General features: G+C 31.2%; 1 protein-coding gene across 5 annotated transcripts in view; it reads right to left on the bottom strand.

Annotated features, from left to right (window-relative positions):
- The window catches only part of LOC143193353 (protein FAM13A), a 41,527-nt gene extending 29,588 nt beyond the window's left edge, over positions 1-11,939 (bottom strand). For 2 of the 5 annotated variants that reach the window (XM_076399510.1, XM_076399515.1), the window contains exon 1: positions 5,982-6,219. The gene's annotated coding sequence lies outside the window, so the exon portion shown is untranslated. Of the gene's footprint in view, positions 1-5,981; positions 6,220-11,863 lie in introns of those variants that run through there. The other 3 variants (XM_076399512.1, XM_076399511.1, XM_076399514.1) reach the window with 3 other exon arrangements.
- Between the last annotated feature and the right edge of the window lie 10,028 nt (positions 11,940-21,967).

Raw genomic sequence — 21,967 nt, 5'->3', positions numbered from 1 at the left:
TTTTTGCTTAAAATTTGTTTTTACCAGTTAGGTCCAGAACTAATTGAGTCATATGTTAGTTACCTATGGGGAGATTTGTACTCTATTGTTGAAATCATGCCACGAAGACAACGTCTGAGTAATAACATTAGAGGTTCATTAGGATTTACGTAATATTTTTATATGCACATCTAAACCTTTTAAAAAAGGAAAATAGGAATAACAAAGATAATAAATAACAATAATGTTAAAAAAAAACTAATGATAATGAATATTATATTATGAATATTTTAAATTAATAAAATAATAGAAATAAAGATTACATATTAGCAAAATACATTATTGAATTAAAAGAACAATAAAAAGTGTAAAAGTATCAAGACCTAACAATAAAAACTGTAGATAAAACACTAGATATATCGAAAATATTTCCATCTTCAGATTCAGAAAAAATAAAAATATAGAAAAATAGCTTTACGTATTAAGTTGAAGTAGTTTTGCAAAAAAGATAGTTTCGATAGAAGTTTTGACGTAGTTATGTTGCATCAAAATATTTTGTTAAAGTTAAAATACAGTCGTAGGTTCTACTTTTTTATTTGATATTTTGCAGAAGTCTAAACTACATTTTTTTTCAAACCCGGAAAGATACATTACATGCTTTGGACTACAACAGAAATTTCAACTAGAATTGAAATTAAAGAAAAGTTGTTAACTGAGAGGAATTCTCAAATATTCGTTCATAAGTTTCTGTTGTACAAGCAATTAAAAACTGCTAACACATATCTACAGAACCCAGTTATAGGATAGTCCCTAAAAAATAAAAGTAATAAATAAAATACACATTTTTGAGATATACTATTTTATCATAATAGATCAATTGAAAAGTCCCCGGTCTACCATAGATAAAACACATTTTTTTGACAAAATGAGCTTTTTTATTCAACATAATTCCCTTCAACGGTGATACACTGATATAGCGACCCTCCAACGTTTCGATGCCATTTTTGTAGTACGATTTGTCCTTTTCTTCAAAATAGGCCTCAGTTTCGGCGATCACCTCTTCACTCGACGAAAATTTCTTACCAGTGAGCATTTTTTGAGATCTGAGAACAGGAAATAGTCGCTGGGGGTCAGATCTGGAGAATACGATTGATGAGGAAGCAAGTCGAAGCCCAATTCATGGATTTTTGCCATTGTTTTCACTGACTTGTAACATGGTGCATTGTCTTGGTGAAGCAGTACCTTCTTTTTCTTCAAATGCGGCCGTTTTTCGGTGATTTCGCCCTTCAAACGGTTCAATAACGCTATGTAATAGTCGCTAGTGATGGTCTTTCCTTTTTCAAGGTAGTCAATGAAAATTAGTCCATGCGCATGCCAAAATACAGACGCCATAACCTTGCCAGTCGACTGGACTTCGGAGTGAAATGATGGAGCCATGTTTCATCCATTGTCATATATCGACGCAAAAATTCGGGTTTATTACGCTTGATCATCTTGAAACACTGCTCCGAAGCATCAACTCGTCGTCGTTTTTGGTCAAAAATGAGCTCGCGTGGCACCCACTTTGCACAGAGCTTTCTCATACTCAAATATTCGTGAATTATGTGATGTACACGTTCAGTTGATATATTTAGAGTGTCTGCTATTTCATTCAATTTCAATTTACGGTCATTTAAAATCATTTTGTTGATTTTTTTAATGTTTTCGTGGGTAACAACCTCTTTTGGGCGTTCACTGCGTTCACCGTCTTCGGTACTCATTTCACCACGTCTAAACTTAGCATACCAATCCTTGATGGTTGATTTTCCTGGGGCAGTGTCGGGAAACTCGGCATCAAGCCAGTTTTTGCTTCAACTGTATTTTCCCGTCAAAAAGCAATATTTTATCAACACCCGAAATTCCTTTTTATCCATTTATTTCCCAATAACAAAAGTTGCTTCACTCAAAATGCTATAATTCACAAACTAATGATCCGACAGCTGTCAAATTTATACACGCATCTTTTGAGGATTAGGGCTAACTAAAAAACATATGGATTTAATTCTAGTAGCGCCATCTATGTCTCAGACCGGGGACTTTTCAATTGAATTAAGTTTGGTTACATTAAGTCCATAAATAATATATGTATTAGATAATGCTAGGATACGAAAACGATGCTAACAATAAGTTGTAAATTCATAGCTAAATTTGCTTAAATTAATTCACAATCTTTAGTGTTATGTATAACCGTAACACTCTGGTTAAATTCCTCGAATTTTTTTTTGGATACACTCTTTGGGTGTGGTAACATCTAAAATTATTTCTGCCTCGCATTTATGTATACAAATTTTTATGAATCCATAAAAAGCATCTCAGGAACATTTAAAATACACTTTGTTTGGTATTTCTGATAATGTAATTAAAAGGCATCAATTTGTGTTTTCAAAGCTTTAACATATTCATGTGCATATCCCAAATTCCGTAAAATTACTAAGATTTATTGATTAACTATGACACAACGCAAACACTCGAAAAATTATTTTAAACCGAAGTTAGTATAATTCTTAAATGTTACAAAAGCATTTTGTTTTACACATGTTCTTATTTAAATGTTTACCCTGATTAGCTTCTTAGTAGGCGTATCATTTAATTTAAATATGTACAGTTGAATAGTCATTCATACATAAACATGTTGAATAATTTGAGATTAGTCATTGTTTTTTATATACTACATTCCTATTTTACCTATTAAATAGTACGAACATAGCTCACCTACTAATTTACATAAAACCATTAGGAATATTTTTCTGCTTATTAATTGTTATGTTTGCAAATTATTAATTAAATATTCATTCGAATTCTAACGTTCAACATTACGTTACTTTCAAATACATTCATTTTCTTTGTTAATTTTTGAAATGAAAAATATGTTATCTCTAATAATAAATGATATTTTAATAATATTGAAATAATTGATTGATGACATCTCTAGTTTATTTCAAGCTTTTATATTTTAGTTTAATTGCTAGGTTACATAATTAAATAAATTTAATAGTAAACGTATTTTTGAACAGTGACTGACATTTTTATAATGGAAGTATTATTAATAGAATAAACTGTTATAACATTGTTTGGCATAGACCCAATGGTAACGTATTCCCTTTAATAGCCATATGTTTACTAAATAAGGGATAAATAAAATCGTGCATAACTTCTAATATTTTATGATAAATATATATTAATAACATCTCTATGAGCAAATATTATTTATATTCAACAATCACCTGCCGCCGTCTCTGATTACAGACTAATTCTAGAGTATAGCAATTAAAAATCTTAACAGCTTAGGACTAAGATGTGAATATTGAAAGAGAGTTAGTTTACATATTATAGAATATTGGATTATGATCAAATTAGTTATCGATTAGATAAAAAAGAGAATATTATTTAAGGAATAGCAAATCTACCAAGAATTTGTAATAACAATTGAGTTTGGAATATACTGTCTGAAAGTTCTTTGATTATTTCAATTTCCTCGCCAAATACGTTTTACAATTCAATGTATTACTTTTTTGGTCCTAGAGATCGTTCTTTGTCATTTGTCTTTGTCAAAAAAAAAGAAAATAATTGACGTATTATGGAGATGTATCATTATAGGTTTCTAAGTGTGTTGGATGGGATTCGGTAGCAGATTTCTTCAAAAGTAACATATGTTGAAAATGTAATTTTAACAGTTTCATGATTAGCATCTGTATACATTAAATAACTCAATAATACTAAATAGAAAACTACTGAATTATATAGATAAATGTCAAAATCAATTCAAAAAGAGTTCTTTACATTTATACTTCGTATTTGCAGCAATAGAAATGCCACTGAACAAAAACATACATGCACCTAATATATATAGGCTTATTTAGACAATTAACGATACATTTAACGTTTTATACTCCAAATCACTCTATAATACTTCAATACATTTTTTTGTATTGTATATTCAAAAGGTCACTTTTGCTATGGAAGTTTTCCAAGAGAAATTGAATTGAATTGATTTTTAAGAGAATCTAATTGATTATATTTCGAGATTGATTGTTAAAAAAATCATGATTCATTCATGATGGTTTTAATAGTTGTCGAGGATTACAAAAGGAGCCATAATAAGCAATTAAACCAAAGAGAAAGTTTTATCCCTTGTCATTTTCAAATAAAAGCCAAAATAATCATTTTCTATTATTAAATTGTAGTTATTTCTATAATTAAGTGTAGTAATTGTTATGTGAATGTAATAACGAGTTCTTGTATTATAGAATCATTAACATTATTTGTTGGACATTTCATACACGACGAAGGATCACACCAAAATGGGAATTCTTGCGATTATTCTAGATAATTCCATTTGTTGAATTAAGAACATTCTTACTCGAAAATAAAATGATTAAAAACACTAATTCGTTACGTTTATAAGAAATAAGCTATAAAGGATTGATACAAGAGCAATAAATTACATTGGAAAAAGTACTTTTCTAGAAATAATTGAACATAAATGTCGCCTCTTGGAGACTTTACTTCGTCGATAAAACAATTTTATAGTTATCGATATAAGATAATTTGAAAAATATAACAATTACGATGATATAAAACTACGAATGAATCCAACAGAACAAAGAAAATGATTGGTTGAAAATCAATACCATAATATTTAGTTGACAACGTGATATATTTTAATATTGTATATGATTGGAACTCTGGAAAATATTTTATTTAAGCATACAAAGTGAGTTGACAAAATAAAGATCTAAAATTACTTTCAATTAGTAATATTTTTCTAATAAAAAACGAAATAAATATGAAACTAATAGTCAAAAATATTATATTTAAAACAGTAGAGATTACTGTTGTAAAATAAAATCCCGTAGTACTGCAATAAATGTCAATTCTTGCGGTTTGGGTGTGAAACAAATATTGGTTAACAATGAGATAAAAATATTTTCAGTATCAATATCGTATGAAACTCTTATGTCTTTGCAATCATTATTACTGCTAAAGATACATATTTGTAGAAGCTTTGCCAGATCAGATTAGATTTTCAAATAAATCGATATTAGGTGATGAAAATCTGTGTGTTTTGAAGTAATACAGTATGACGAAATCCTCTGTTTTAGGTCGATATTTTAAAACGTATTTTCAAAATGTATTATATTCAAAACGTTTCAGATACGTATTAAATTCAAAAACGTTAGAACAACCAAAACCGAACTAAAAATAATATTCCTCTAGTCAAATCAATATTAACAAGTGATAAAAAAAATGGAAGAGCTTTTTTAATATGTGGATAAATAAAACCTGACCATTAAGTTTAATCAATACTCCATGGGTCCCTATGGAAACGAGATATGTTAAATATGAAGAATACATTTGGCATAATTTTATATCCTGAGTATAAATTTGTTATTTATTGATTTATATATAAAATTATAAATAATATATGGGAGGTGCAAAATTGTTAAATATAATATAATTTATTTTATTTTTCATATATTAAAAATCTCTAAATGCATTTATTTAAAATAAATCGATATTTATAAAAATTTCACATCTCACATTATCTGATAAGCAATTTCATAAAAAAAGAGTCATATTGCCATAAAATATAAAAAAAAAAAGTATTGCGGTGTAGAAATTAGCAACAGAATTTAAATTCCAACCAATATGTTGCGTTTTGTGTGTAAACACGACGAGGGAGTAATTGAATTCATGAAGTGTCAGTGAATCTGAAGTGAAAAACAATCGCCTCATGAATATTAAAAATGGCAGAATAGAAATACTAGCATAAAAATGAAACAACGTGCCTAGATAGATAAATAGGACCCGAAGATGGAAAAGTACCGTCGAAGGCTTGGCCTAGCAACCGTATGCCGGTAACAAAAAAAAATCTTGAACCCGTCAAATAGTCTTCCGACTAAGCCGGTGTCATGGTCTAGGCGTTTTCGCTAATAAAGCTGATAGATTTTGATGTGACTTACCGGAATGCATGGTGATCGCCATTTAAATACCACCAATATTTATAAGAATTAATGGGAAAGAGGAAAACGAGGCGCTGCTTAAACGACGGAATTCGACGTTTTGAACGCGGAATATCAACTGATCGATAGTTTTACCGGGGACAGACCGAGCGAGCGAGAAAGAGCAAGAGAGAGAAAATGTGGAGATAGCGATACCGGCTATTTGATGCGCGAACGCACTGGGAAGCCGCTTGTCTCTGGGCCAGAGTGTCAGCAGGATATTGGGATGCCGGCTGTACGCTACCATTCCGCCGCTTTTTTACATTCGCCAGTTCTGGTTCAGCTTATTTGCCGTTACGCGGGCGATTCGTAAACTTCATGCTCTTAGTTAGCGTTGGGAACTTTTGACTGAAAGTGACTATCGACTGCTTAGCGATTGACTACTTTTTATTATCGACTGTTTCAGTAGCTATTTTTGTTTCGACTGATTTTACTACTTTTTACTAGTGACTGTTTCAGTCGATATTTTCGGTTCGACTGATTGTACAACTTTTTACTAACGACTGTTTCAGTCATTATGTTTGGTTCGACTGGTTTTACTACTTTTTACTAGTGGCTGTTTCAGTAGCTATTTTTGGTTTGAGTGATTGTACAACTTTTTACTATCGATTGTTTCAGTCGTTATTTTTGGTTCGACTGATTTTACTACTTTTTACTAGTGGCTGTTTCAGTCGCTATTTTTGGTTCGACTGATTGTACAACTTTTTACTATCGATTGTTTCAGTCATTATTTTTGGTTCGACTGATTTTACTACTTTTTACTATCGATTGTTTCAGTCATTATGTTTGGTTCGACTGATTTTACTACTTTTTACTAGTGGCTGTTTCAGTAGCTATTTTTGGTTTGAGTGATTTTACTAGCGTTGGGAACAATCGACTGAAAACAGTCAAAACAGTCGCAGCAGTCGTTAGTCAAAAAAATAGCGACTGAAAATACTAATTACTATCTGACATCACGAATTGAAAAAAAAAACAGTCGAACCGTGTATTTGATACACGTACATACATGTTCTTTCGGAAAGTGTGCAGTAATCTGGTTGATTAACTGAGACAGTACATTAAGATGTACTCATGCTCGATGTATTATGTAGAGGTTAAGAACATCATACACAGCATACACATTATATATATATATATATATATATATATATATATATATATATATATATATAGCATTATTATTATAGTTATTTATAAGTAAAGCACAACCACGAGAACAAATACACTTGTATTAAATTGGAATACGAATTTATAGGAAAATATATTATAATGCTTTAAAATTAGGATATTGTCATTGCAAAGTACAAAATATTATTGATTATATAGAGTATTGTCTCAATACCATACCTATGTTATTATTATTCCCTTATTTAGCTCTCTTGGACAAGAAACTGAAGGGACAAAACATTTTAATAAAATAACGCGAAACAAGATGATAAGAGATACCCAAAACTAAAGCAATGATGATCTAAACTTATTATGGTCTAAATGGGGTGGATGGCTATAAAGCATTAAAAATAACTACAATTCTCCATTAAAATTTGGATTTCGGTTAAACAAATATGTTGTTTTTCTATGACAACCCAAAATAATTAAACAACTTAACTTGTTTAGAAACTTATTACTTAGTATTAATTACTAAAATAAAAATTACCGAAGAGCATAACAAAAAAGTCTTCACTTATAATTTAAATAAATCGAAAATACAAGAGCAAATACACTAGGGTCGACAAATTCACATTCAAAAATAATTATAAACCTATTCCGAACAAACATAAACAAACTATTTCCATATAGTAAGGTATTATTTGAAGTAAAACCAAATTGGCTATAAGAGGGGCACATTTTTCCAAGAAGATTAATTTTCTAGGAACCACCCCCATTTCACAAACTTAATACCTTTCACAAATTATTTCCGAGAATAATCATCAGTCGCCGAGTCTGAATATAAATTCTGCATTTTTTAAAACTTAAAAAAAGTTTTTAAGACAAAATATTCAATTTTAACGACGCAACATTTTTACAAATTAAAATTAAAAAAAAAAACAAATCAAAGCGATTTCGCACGCAATGCTTGAAAAATTTTGGATAAGTAATAATTTGATTTTTATTCATTTATTCATAATAAATTCCTTATGATTAAGAAATGTTTAAGACACCCTTTATTAAAATAAGCACAATGACCTTACTATAACTAATGAGGCTTATCCAAGTTTATCCAAACTCTTATTAATCTCTCAACTGATAGAATTGTAAATTAGTTTTTTTTTTAATTGAGCTCTATACGACAGTGCAGAACCATGCAGTTGTTAGAAACATCGCAAAAACATATAGAATGTAACACCTCTATTTTAAAAGTTAATAGCATATATATTTATTTGTTTTTAACCTGATTCCATTAAATCATCAAATGTACAAGCGGTTTAACGTTTAAAATACGCAGTAACTAGGAAAATTATATGTGAAAATATATTATGTCTTAATACGTTGTAGCAGATGTAATTTATTATCATATCCTTCTAATTATATTTTCAAATTATAGTTAATGAACTATTGCCTACTATTAACTGTTTTATATCTATTTTAATGTTATTCCTATATTTTTATTATAAATTCGATTTACGTATATGTTTTAATAATTCCGGTTTAACGACGCAGTTCATTAAGTATTTTATTATTAATAATTAATCCAAAAAATACACACTCTAAATAAATGCTTTTCTATGCTGTTTATATCATTAAAAATTTTTGGATTGGTTAAACCACCAAGTTCTGATGATAATAAATGAGGCTACTTGACTTTTTTATTTTTCTGAAAATGGACTTAAATTATTTTAGATTATTTTATTTGTAAATTTAATGCTTTTGAAGAGAAAAATGTATATTACGAATGCATTTTAATAGTGTAGCAACATATTATGCATATTTTGCAATTGCAAAATTAAAAAGTTCGTAAACACTTTGCAAAGTTGCAAAGATATATTACAGCAAAGTTACAATTAAGTCGAGGGGTCGTGAAAACTATATTTAAACAGGATTTACTAATGTGCTAATGAAAAAAAAAACTTGGTGAGGCTTTGTTGTCTATACTAATGTTGAATCAAAACGAAATTCTAAGGAGTTCTGTAACTAGTACTTCGAATGCACTTTTTTGATCGATTACTTATAAACTTGTAAAACAGAAAAGTTTTGTTAGAACTACCAGAATATGAATAATATATATACCAGAATGCAATATTACGATGACTTCCAAATTTCTTTGAACATTTGGAAAGTGGCTGAAATCATAAAAATTCTAAAACCCAGAAAATAGCCGCAAGACGTCACTTCCTGTCGACTTAACCCAATAAATACAAACCTAAATGGTAAACGATATTGCTCTTTTTGGACATATCTGAGTCTTTTGACAAAGAATGGTACACAGGGCTATGGGTTGAAATAAAAATGCTTCTCTCCCATCCCCCAAGAAATGTAACTCATGTACTTTGTGTAGAAGAATGTGCCCACTAGTGGAATATAACATGGAAGAAGCACATACCTGCTAAACGGAAGTAACTTGTATGTATACTAAACTAAATGTACCAGCTTGTTGGATGCAAATCGATGTTGTACTTAAATTACAAGATATTTTTTTATAAATAAAAAGTGTGCCTATTTGGTCTTACGGAATTCAACTATGGGAACTTCTAGGAAGTTTAATGCAATCATTATTCAATGATTTCAAAACAAAATATTACGTGCTATAGTCAATGCTTCATACTAGATCTCTAGTGAAATAATACAGCGCGATATCCCTCTAGACCCCTTAACAAAGCAATTTAAAGTTTTAGTGTACGAAGGAGTGACAGTGTATTTCAATATACTTGCTAATAAGCTAAATATAAGTGATAGCAAAAAAATATATAACCGATAAACCCAAAAAACTATAACATTTCATAGAAATGCACTATTATAGTCCAAATGCTATTCGAGTCATGGAAGTATAATAAATGTAAAGTGTATTGATGTTTAAGGGGATAGACATACAATTGTATTTTCTAATTGAACGACGGAACTTATTAAAAAACTTAATAATACATCTCATGTTGTAACATATTTTTCTTTAAGATTATAATTCCTTAATCAAATAAAATATATCGAAATAGATTCTTAGAAACAGCTGTTTAGCGAAAAACAAATTGGTTGAAGAAGCAACGGGTGCTGTATTGCCTACGCCATGTTTTCGAAAATTATATGAATCAATTCCAACGCCAAACGGTATTATTTAGAACTTTTTAAAAAAGGGATACTCAATCTTAAAATGGAATTAAACAAGATATAACAGGTCAATTGAAATGTCCCCGGCCTGACACATAGATGGCGCTACTAGAATTAAATCCATATGTTTTTGGTTAGTCCTAGTCCTCAAAAGATGCGTGTATAAATTTGACAGCTGTTGAATGATTAGTTTGTGAACTATAGCATTTTAAGTGAAGAAACTTTTGTTATTGTGAAAAAAATTGATGAAAAAGAATCTCGCGTGTTGATAAAATATTAATTTTTTAGGGAAAAATACAGTTAAAGCAAAAACTTGGTTTGATGCCGAGTTTCCGGACATTGCCCCTGGAAAAGCAACCATCAAGGATTGGTATGCTAAGTTTAGACGTGGTAAAATGAACACCGAAGACGGTGAACGCAGTGGACGCCCAACAAAGGTTGTTACCGACAAAAACATTTAAAAATCTACAAAATGATATCAATTAAACGTGTACATCATATCATTTACGGATATTTGAGTCTGAGAAAGCTCTGTGCAAAGCGGGTGCCGCGCGAGCTCACTTTTGACCAAAAACAACGAGTTGATGATTCGAAGCTGTATTTGCACATGACCAAGCGTAATAAATCTGAGTTTCTGCGTCGATATGTGACTATGGATGAAACAAGGCTCCATCATTTCACTCCGCAGTCCAATCGACAGTCATCCGAGTGGACTGCATACGATGACCCCGCACCAAAGCGTGGGAAAACGGAACAGTCGGCTGGCAAGTTTATGACGTCTGTATTTTGGGATGCACATGAAATAATTTGCATTGACTACCTTGAAAAAGGAAGGACCATCAATAGCGACTATTACATAGCGTTATTGGATAGTTTGAATGGCGAAATTGGCGAAAAACGGCCGCATTTGAAAAAAAAAGAAAGTGCTGTTTCACCAAGACAATGCACCGTGTCACAAGTCAATGGAAACGATGGCAAACACATGAATTGGACTTCGAACTGCTTCCTCATCCACCGTATTCTCCAGATCTGGTGTGTTTTACTATGGTAGGCCCGGGACTTTTCAATTGACCTGTTATGTCGTCCACGTACTTATTGTTCAATTTGGCTTAAAACAATAGATTATCATCGTTCTATACCGTTCTCCTTTTACGAGATCGAAAGAACCAATGACATCACCGGTTTAAAATCAACACCAAACTGAGGTTCGAACACTCATTTTGATTGTTAAGTTTAACCATTTGGACGTGATGTCCAACTGTGTAATTTTCCATAGTGATTTAATAATAAAAACAGGATGCCAACATCTAACCGTTCATATTGAGAAGCTGAGAAGTGACAATAAAAAATTGAGAAATAAGACGTGAAAATAAATAAAATATTTTGAATAAAGGATTTTGATTTATATGAACATATTAGCGTTGATTGGTATTTAAAATTAAACATATCGACTCAATATGATATAAAATGCATATGATAAAAAAAACAAGTATATACTATCCATAGGAACAAAGTCTCTTCAATAAAAACATTGCATTAATAAGTTAAGTTAGGAACTTAATAACAAAATATATAATTTTACATACGTACGTACATACAAAATGCTATTTTCTTCACAAACTAAACCACAACTGAAAATCGCTTAGTAAATTTAGAATTTTGTTTGGATCGTTCAGTAACCGTGACGTAAATTAAGACAGCTAATTTTAGTTGGTTGTTATTCTGGGAGTAATAGTTCATGGTACCAAGGTGCCTATTTGGGGAATATTAATATACCAATACTTACAGTTCATATTTTTTTATTTCAAATAATTTTCACTAATATTAAAAATAATGTTATTTTAAGACGATGTGTTATGTATAGATGTTCATGTAGCTAAATTTAATCGAATAAATACAAGGACCAGGTGGCGTTTCAAGTAACGTTGTATTTTTAGATTGGTGTTGACTGAAAATAAGTCGATTTGATTGTGCGTTCCAATTGTTCTAACATCAATATGTATCATTAATGTTTCGGGTAAAATATTTTTGTAGTGCTCACAATTTTAATTAAAAAATTTTTGTTATTAAAGGAAATTTAAAACAACCTGTTGGAACTATTTACAATTATGCATTTATCACAGGAGATACCACTCCAATTAATATATATTTATATTCGGCATATCAATGATTACCGCTTTTGCAATACCAGATGCCGCTAGGCGTAAGTATGCAATGTTATGATTTGACACATTTTACTCTAATGACACCAAGCTTCAAAACTATACATGTTATATTTTTCAAAAGTAATACCTACATAGATTTATACCTCTCTTTGTACCTCTCCTCTTAAAAAGAAAAAGTTTTCAAAAAAGCCTCTGAAAGTCATTGTTTGTTCTAACCTTAAAAACATGAGAGGCGTGGTTTCGAAAATTCAAAAGTGGTTATTTTCACATGCAAGGCAAAGAACGTTCCGGTAACCGAAAAAGTTTGAAGATTCGAAACTGCAAGAGTTTGGCAGAAGATGGGAAGATGAGTGCTACACCAATTGAGGAGTGACAGGCAAATGGAAAATTGAAAAATCGTGTTTGAAATGCTGTTTCAAAAGTATAATCGTGAGTCATCTCTGCCCCGAATAGTGACGAGTGATGAAAAGTGGATTTATTTTGGAAATACTAATCGCAAAAAATTTTGGTTATCATCTGGCGAAGTCGGCCGATCGATTGCAAGGCCAAGCCGTTTTAGTCGCAACATCGCGTGGTGTATTATGAACTGAAAGAATTTAATAGTGATCGGTACCGCCAACAAATAATTAATTTAAACCATGGATTGATCGAAAAACGTCCAGGATGGACCCGATGACACGATAAAGTGATTTTATAGCACGATAACGTCTCATAAAGAAAAACTGGTCAATGAAGTGTTGAAAGCTTTTGTATGGAATATATTATCGCACCCGCCATAATCTTCAAGCCTTGCCCCGTTCGACTACCAAATTCGCATTAATGAGACACGCGCTTGCAGAGTAGCTCGCCAATTTCGAAGAAGTTAGAAAATGGCTCGGTGAAAGGTTTTGCTCCAAGAACAAACAGTTCTTTTGCGATGGCATCTAGATGTATAGAATCAAATGACCAATAATTTTAAATTCAATTATATTTTCCATTTTATTGAAAATGATATAGATTTTTTCGAACAAACTGGTAACGAATTTTGGGGACACCTGATAATTATCAGTTACATATACATGTAAAATGTCATATATAAAATATCATATTTTTCTTTCACACTAGAAGATGGATAATATATTGAATATATTAGGTGGCAAAATTGGTAATTTATTTGACATAAAAGATAGACGACAATGAACTTTGTCTTGGAAATATTACTCGCTGTTTTCAATATTCAATAATATCCCAGATTAACGTCTCGGGGTTGCCAGCTATTTGTTATCGTGTTCTAGTTGTCGGTGCTGGCACCCCGCCCGTGTTCAACATCTGGGATTATATTTCTGGGTACTTTGTTGACCGTTATTCAGGATGTAAAATTCGACATGGCTCAAGGTCACTACAATATGATAGTTAAAATCTCCTGCCCGGCTTCCCACAGTATCATTGCTATAATATAATTTTAAATAACTCTGTCGCATATATCCATCTAAATTTCAGCGATAGCTTAGATTATGCTAACTATAATGATGTTGGTCAAACAGCTTGCTGCCACATGATTTAGGCTTTAAAAAACCCAGCAATGAAAAATCTAATGGAAATGAAAGATAACTTGATGATACTGTCAAATCGCTCATGCAGAATGCTATCATTCTAGGTGCTGTACCGCGGATTTTTTGTGGATATATTGCCACTTCACAACTTCGTGTTTATTAATTGAATCTTGTACAAGTGTTATTTTTAAAACACTTCAAAGATTGGAATAAAAATAGAAAATTATTTCATATATACATAATGTTCGTAATTTGTTCAATATATTGTGGATTGTTTGTTTTATGTTCAAATAATCGAAGTAATTTTGAGCATTTATACAAGCTGTGTCTAGAAAGTAAGGCATTTTTTAAATTCAGATATTGATACAGACTTCATATTTTTTGTGAAGTAGTTAACTTGGACATCTAAACACCTTTTTTTCGACACACAGTTGGATTCCGTATAACCAAATAGGCTTGAGTATAGACTCATACAGCAACACCTTGTTATCTAATGATAACTTGGATTTGCGCCCGATGAGCCAATACATTTGATATAATGTCTGTTGAAGTTTTTATTTGTTTAGAGAGTATGTGCTTCTTCCAGGTTAGGCGTCGATCTAAGTGCATATCAAGATATTTAACTTGCTCTGCTTGGGGGAGTTGACGATGATTTATCAATCATATGTGCCGCCACAATCATATGTGCCAGAACATATCCGCCAGTGAATATCTTCACTGGCGGACATGTTCTTCTACGCAGGGTAAACGTTACATGGGTGGATTTTGTTTCATTGACTTTAATACGCCATGTCTTCAACCATAATTGTATTTGATTCAGGTGGGTTTGTAGGTTTATTGATGCTGTGACTGGATCTTCAAGGGATGCCAAGATTGCTGTGTCGTCTGCGTATGTTGCCACAGTAGTTATTTTTGTGGTTGGCAGATCGGCCGTATACAGAAGATACAGTACTGAACCCAGTACACTACTTTGTTGAACTCTTGAATATATGGGATTTATTTCGGTATGTTCATCGCCTTGATTTACAATAAAATATCTATCAGTGAGATACGATTTTAGTAACTGATATCCGGATGACGGAGAAGTTTCTTTATTTTAACCTGCAAGCCATACTTTATCAAAAGCCTGAAATATATCTAGAAAAGCAGCCGAACAATATCTTTTGGCATTTAGGTCAGTGTTTATTTTGTTTACAAGTCTGTGCATTTGTTCTATAATCCCATGCTTATTGGGAAACCCAAACTGATGTTCTGGAATAATTTTTCTTTTTTCTATTATATAGTTTAACTTCTTGATGTATAGTTTCTCGAAAACTTTCAAGATTATCGGTAATAAACTTATAGGCCGGTAGGAGGTCACATCTTCTGGTATTTTTCCTGGTTTAAGAATCATTAGTATTTTAGCTACTTTCCAGATGCTAGGGAAGTAATTAATTCGTAGCATAGCATTAAATATAAATGTTAATAGTTTCATACCCTTTTCTCCATAACATAAGTCATAACCAGGAGCTTTTTTAATATTAATTTATCTCATTATTGTTTGGTTTTTAACTTTTTTGACTGTTAATTTCTCGTGCGGTGAGTCTATTTGAAATGACGAATCCAGAAAGCTAGTAATTTTATTTTCGTCATCTTTATGTAGCTGAGACTGGAAAGGTTTAAAAACATTTTTTAAGTGTTTTGAGAAAATGTCGGCCTTCTCTTTATTGCTTCTAGCCCAAATATTTTCGTTTGTTTTAATAGGTGGGTTAAGCTGCTGGGATCTCCTAAGCTTTTTCGTTGCTTTCCATAACGAATAGTCTGTAGCCTCAGTTGATGTCAAGTTTTCTAGGTATTCTTGAATGCCTTGGTTTTGTTCAATTTGGATTAGTTCTTTCAGCTCTTTAATTGTCCTATTAAATTTTCTTTTATTCTCTTCAGTCCTTTGCTGTTGCCAATTGCGCCGTAACTTTCTTTTTTCTTCTTTCTTTTTCGGTATTGTACATGATATATGTGTATTTTTTCTTGCAAATGTTTCATTATTAGGAGTCGCGGAATATGTTGCCTCCTGTATATTTTTTGTAATGTTATTGCTGCCATTTCTATGTTAATTTCAGTTTGTAACGGTAAGTTTAGAGAGATGTTTCGGTCTAAGTTTTCTCTAAATGAGGACCAGTTAGTTCTATTATTACACGCAGAAGGGGATTTATCCTTTGAAGGTCAAAACATGATTCTGCATGACACTTTTCTGTATCAATATTTTTTGTAATACAGAAATCTATAGTATCTTGCTTTTTATTTCTATCTGAGGGCCAATATATTGGTTCACCAGTAGAGATATGTTGTAAATTATCTGTGTTTATTGCTTTTAGTAGTTCTCTACCTTTTGAGGTTATTATTCTTGAACCCCACATTAAATGTTTTGCATTCTAATCTCCTCCGGTTATAAATCTATTACCTAGCGTACTGAAGAGTTCTTGAAAGTGTTCTGCCTTGTTGTTATGTTTGGATGGGCAATAAATCGCAGACATTGTTAATGGTCCATGGACTTCCTCTATGGTTATATTGGTGGCTTGCAGGTAGTCTTTGCGGAATGTTTCTTTTTCGAAATACTTTATATCATCTCGAATGATTATGACTGTACCTCCATGTGCTTTATCATCAGGGTGATTTGTATAATAACGTTTATATTTGGGAATTTTCAAATGATGTTTGTCCGTAAAATATGTTTCGGAAACCATCATAACGTCAATATTTTGTTCAATTACGAACATTTTTAGTTCCCTGGCGTGTTGTTGAAGCACATTATTCCGGAAGGCGATTTTGTAGCTAATGGTTTCAGGCATTAGGCAAGTTTGCTGACGACAGTTGTGAGTAGACCAAGCATCGTTCTCATTTGATCCATTAGTTTGGCCATCATGTTTTCTAATCTAGAAATGTTACTGCTAGTTTCAGTAGGTTGTGATGTGGTTTCTTGATTTTATGCTGAACCATTTTCAACCATTTGGGCATAAGTTATGTCTGGTTGACTTGGTCTGGTGGGTAGACTGGTAGGTGTGGATATTTTTTGTTACTGTTGATGCCTTTCTTTTCTTAAGACAGGATAGAGTTTCTGCTGTAGTTGCTTGTGAACTGCGCAACCCTTGTAGTTCGCTGGATGGTTTCCGTTACAGTTAGCACATTTCGAGTACAATCTCCTGTTTCGTGTTCTCCTGCACATTTTACGCATCTATATGATTTGCGACAGTAAATCTTTGTGTGCCCGTATGCTTGACACCTCGTGCATTGAGGTATAATTCTTTTTGTATGTGGTGGTTCGCATTTAATAATATTATTTTTTAATTTCGTGATTTCATACACCGCCTTATTATTTTCATTAGGTTTTAAATCAATATAGAACATAGGCAGTTTTTTGTCGTGCGATGTCGTATATTGTGAACATTTATGACCTCGTGGCCTTTTTCAGCTAGGGCTATCTTGATGGTGTTAAAGTCCGTCCCGTGATGTAATCCCTTTAACACGAATTTAAATATTCTCTCGGATTTTGGCCTGAATGTATGGTATTGGGTGTTTCTTCCATCTAATTCTTTCACAAGAACTTTAAAGTGCTCCGCTTCGAACATTTAGATTTTTATTGTTTTATAGCTCACTGTTTTAATTGTGTAGTTTGTAGTAATGGTTTTCAATGGGTCATGGATGTGTTTTCTTAGTACTTCTACCTTATAGACTGTTATTGGTGGTGGTTTGGGAACCACTTTTCCAGGGCTTGGTTGTATATTCTCTTCAATTTCTCCCGACAGGTTGCTAAAGCTGTTTTTTGTCTCTATTGGTTTCTGTAACCAATAGTCACTGATTCTTGTTTGTTTCCTCGCGATTTCTTCTTCTGGGCTCCTCAATCGTTTTTGTTAATGACTGTAGTCCATTCTGATGGTGGAGTTTGCATTATTGCTGATTGTTCTAATCTTATATCAAAGTGTGCGGGTGATTTGGTTGAATTGCTGTGGTTTACCATTTTTAGAATTTTAATATTTTATTTTATTTACTTCTAGAGAATAAAAAAATAAAATAAATACATTGTTTATTTCACGCACTTCATTTTTTACTTACGTATTATTTTTGACACTAGTGTAAAATTATTGAGAAGAAAAAGTCAATTGACACTAATGTTTGGACTATAGTTGTTGTCAGTGTTGAGGGAGCGCTATCAAATCATGTTTATAACGGCATTTTAATTAGATATATTAATTGATGTATTAATTAAAGTATATAATGTATAACACGTTATTGAGGTTTATAAAAATTATGCAGACTCAATTTCTATTTTATCTCGGATACTTCTGTAAGTTGTGCAAGTGTAATTCTAACGTCAAACATTAGCCTTGCTTTTTATTATGTTTCTATTGCTAACATGACGTAAGTGTAAACAACATATTAAAGTACTGAGAAAAAGTTCCCTTTGAAGATTGTCTAGATTAATTTATTTAATTTAGTTGGAAACGTACAAAATAAATATGATTGGTAAAAGCCTATTTATTATTTTACGTATTTATCGGTTTTAACGTTTTAATAATGATGACTTTCGATACAGTTCCTAAAGATCGTCGTGATTAAGTGAGGAACAAAGTAATTATGGGCGATTGTAGTTACTACATTTAATTGAGCTCTCACTAAAAAAACTTATCACTTGTTCTGCGCGGTGTTTCGACGCGTTGCGCGGACAATTTCCATTATAAAGAAAATGCCCAAAGATAATTTAGTATGCACAACAGAATAAGCACATATATAGCAAATATGTTTTACCAAACATTGCAAAAACATTTTGCATATTTATATTTTATAAACAATATATTTTTTAAAACTAATTTTAGTTCATCTAAAATTGTCATTTTTTGTTAATTAATTTATTCGCGTGAATCATATTTCTAGTCCTTAATATCTAACTAAAAATAAACAACACTGAGGTAACATAACTAAACAAAACTAAATACTTAAAGTAACTTTATTGTTAGTTTATAAGTTAAGTCAAATGTGGTACATAAATGCATAATATTATACAAACCCTTAAATGGCGTTTTAGATATATTTTTACCTTAAAATTGTAAATACCTAACGGTAAAAATAATAAGTTCAATGAGCAATGGTCTACGTGACGAAAAGCATGTTCATTTCCATCTAGATCAAGACTTTTAGCTATTAATCTTTATTATTGTCGTTTAGGGAAGAAAACCTATTTTGCTTAATGTTTCTATTACACGGTTTAGACCTTGGTAGGGTTAATTAAATTTAGTAGGCCCAATAATTGTTAGGACATTTTCATTGATTTTTTCTTTACGAAAAAAAATTTATCTCGTCCACAATCTAAATAATTGAAAATATGTTTACACTTTGAACGCAATTAAATGGTTCAGTTGTTTGCGTAATAAAATTATTTTTAGATTATTAATCTGATCACCGTATTAACATCGATTAAGTTGTATTATCTATCATTATCTGACAATAAAAAAAATTAAAACAAATTTGCCCAAAAACTGCACACCATAATAAAAATAATTATGTATAAATAAGCATATTTATACATAATTATTATTATAAGTAAAATTATTTTTAATACATTCATTCAATTCACCATTCTCTAATAAGCTAAATATTTATAGTACAAGATGAAAAACTATTCTGAACGACTTAATAAATAAAATTATATCAGATTTAAAGTTTTACCAGATCCTTATGTGAAAAGTAGTAGCAGCAGATTCATTCAACACTCTAAAAATCTTCAAAACATGGATAATATGTAAATCACGCATGTTTGAATGTCTTCCATATTTCCAAGCAAAAGTTTCGATTTGAGTGTTGTAAATGCATCTATATCATTTTCGGCCATTCAGGATAAATATGGATTTGGAAATAAATTTGATATAACAGGTCAATTGAAAAGTCCCCAGCCTACTATAGTAAAACACATTTTTTGGCAAAATTAGTTTTTTTATTCAACATAATTCCCTTCAAGGGTGATACACTGATTATAGTACCCTCCAACTTGTCGATACCATTTTTGTAGTACGATTTTTCCTTTGCTTCAAAATAGGCTTCAGTTTCGTCGAACACCTCTTCATTCAACGAAAATTTCTTCCCAGCGAGCATTCTTTTGAGATCTAAGAACAGGAAATAGTTGCTGGAGGCCATATCTAGAAAATGCGGTGGAAGCATTTCATGGATTTTTGACACGGTTCATTGTTTTGGTTCAAGTTATCATTAGATAACAAGATGTTATTTTATAAATCTATACTCAAGCCGATTTGGTTATATAGAATACAACTATGGGGAATCGCTGCAAGTTTAATACATCCATCATACAACCATTGTCGATGCTCCGTACTATGTTTCAAATGAAGTGGTACAACGCGATATTCCTCTAGAACCAATAACGAGTATAATTCAAGGTGTGAAATACTTCGAAGGGGTGTTAGTGCATCCCAATGTACTCGCAATTCAACTAAATATGCGATGTGACAGTGAAGAGCGTAGACTAAAACGTTTAATACTATCCGATCTGATTATTAGACATATATAGACTTTTGAATAAGACTAATTAATTAAAATAGTATTTATATAGGAAATTACTTAATTAATTCATATTCTACATACCATGTATATATAACATAAACATAACTTGCCCTCTGAGCAGATTGAGGAACTATTAAGAATAATATATATATATATATATATATACATATATACATATATATATATATATATATATATATATATATATATATATATATATATATATATATGAATGTATATATATATGTATATATATATATATATATATATATATATATATATATTCTGTATGTGGTCTGATTCACATAATTTCGTTTCCCTTATGGTCCATAGGGCGCTACGCCTTTCTTCTCGTACATACAAACGGTCTTAATCGTTTCATCAACATTTTACTTGTGTGCTTTATATATTTTAATATCAACTATTTTATCGATGGACCGTCCTCGTATTGCTGCTGGGTTTGAACAGGGCATTAGAGGTGATGTACTTTATGTTTGTGATTCCAATTGTATCTAGACTTAATAATTTAAACTAGCTTCATGATTTAGTTTTTGTGTGAATAAAAATTTTTGTATATTATAGCCTATGAACAATGAATAAACTATGATCACGCCTATTTTTGTGCAGATACTCTGTAGAGGATATTTTATAACTAACAATGCTTGTTCGCGAAGTCAAATTAATGTTGTTAATGACTTTCATTAACACTTTTACGCCCTGTTTCGATATTAAGTTTTGAGCGGCCTCTTTGTGGACAAAATCGAATCTTGCGTAGATTTTTGGACACCCTGTAAGACGTGTTATAATGCTAAGGTGTAACCAGTACATTTTATTTATAAATTTATCAAATTACCACGTAGCAAGTCAAACTTGGTTTTCTCAGTCTCTTTTAATTCAAAGATTGAAAATGTCGAGACACTTCCAGTAAACTTCCTTGAGAAACTCTAATGGTTTAACGAAAACTGCGCTAATATTTTACTGATTTTGGTGGCTTTGATTCAAGTAAAAAACAAATGTGTTATGCGTAAAGGTAATTCTTTAATAAATAAATTTGATGATGAGGAAATTGAGGTTTACACCACCATGAAAGCTAGCTCTGGATTGTTAACATGCAATACCCAGTCACATATCACAAGATCCAATAAACCTTCAAAGAAACTTTTAAATATGTCCTTTTAAACTTTTTATAAGTCCTGCCCACTGTGAACATTGGGAATTCTAAGTAGTGTTTATCAATCGTTGTATCAACATTTTTATTCCTATTATGAATAATATTTCTAATATTTAGATTGAGTATATGCTGTTCGTAAAAGGTTATTGTTATTATTTTATTTATTTTTACTTAATGTTATTATATGAAATGAATAATCAGAGTTTGACAAAAGCTGGAATATAACATAGTATTTCTTTATTCCCTTTTTTAGTTGTCCTCACAAAAAAACTATTATTA

Source organism: Rhynchophorus ferrugineus, unplaced genomic scaffold, assembly GCF_030347505.1.
Source record: "Rhynchophorus ferrugineus isolate W39M unplaced genomic scaffold, kcgeb_rfMv2 rfM3, whole genome shotgun sequence".
NCBI classification, from domain to species: Eukaryota; Metazoa; Arthropoda; class Insecta; order Coleoptera; family Curculionidae; genus Rhynchophorus; species Rhynchophorus ferrugineus.
The sequence above is the reverse complement of the archived record's forward strand: the minus strand, read 5'-3'. Positions and strand labels throughout refer to the sequence as shown.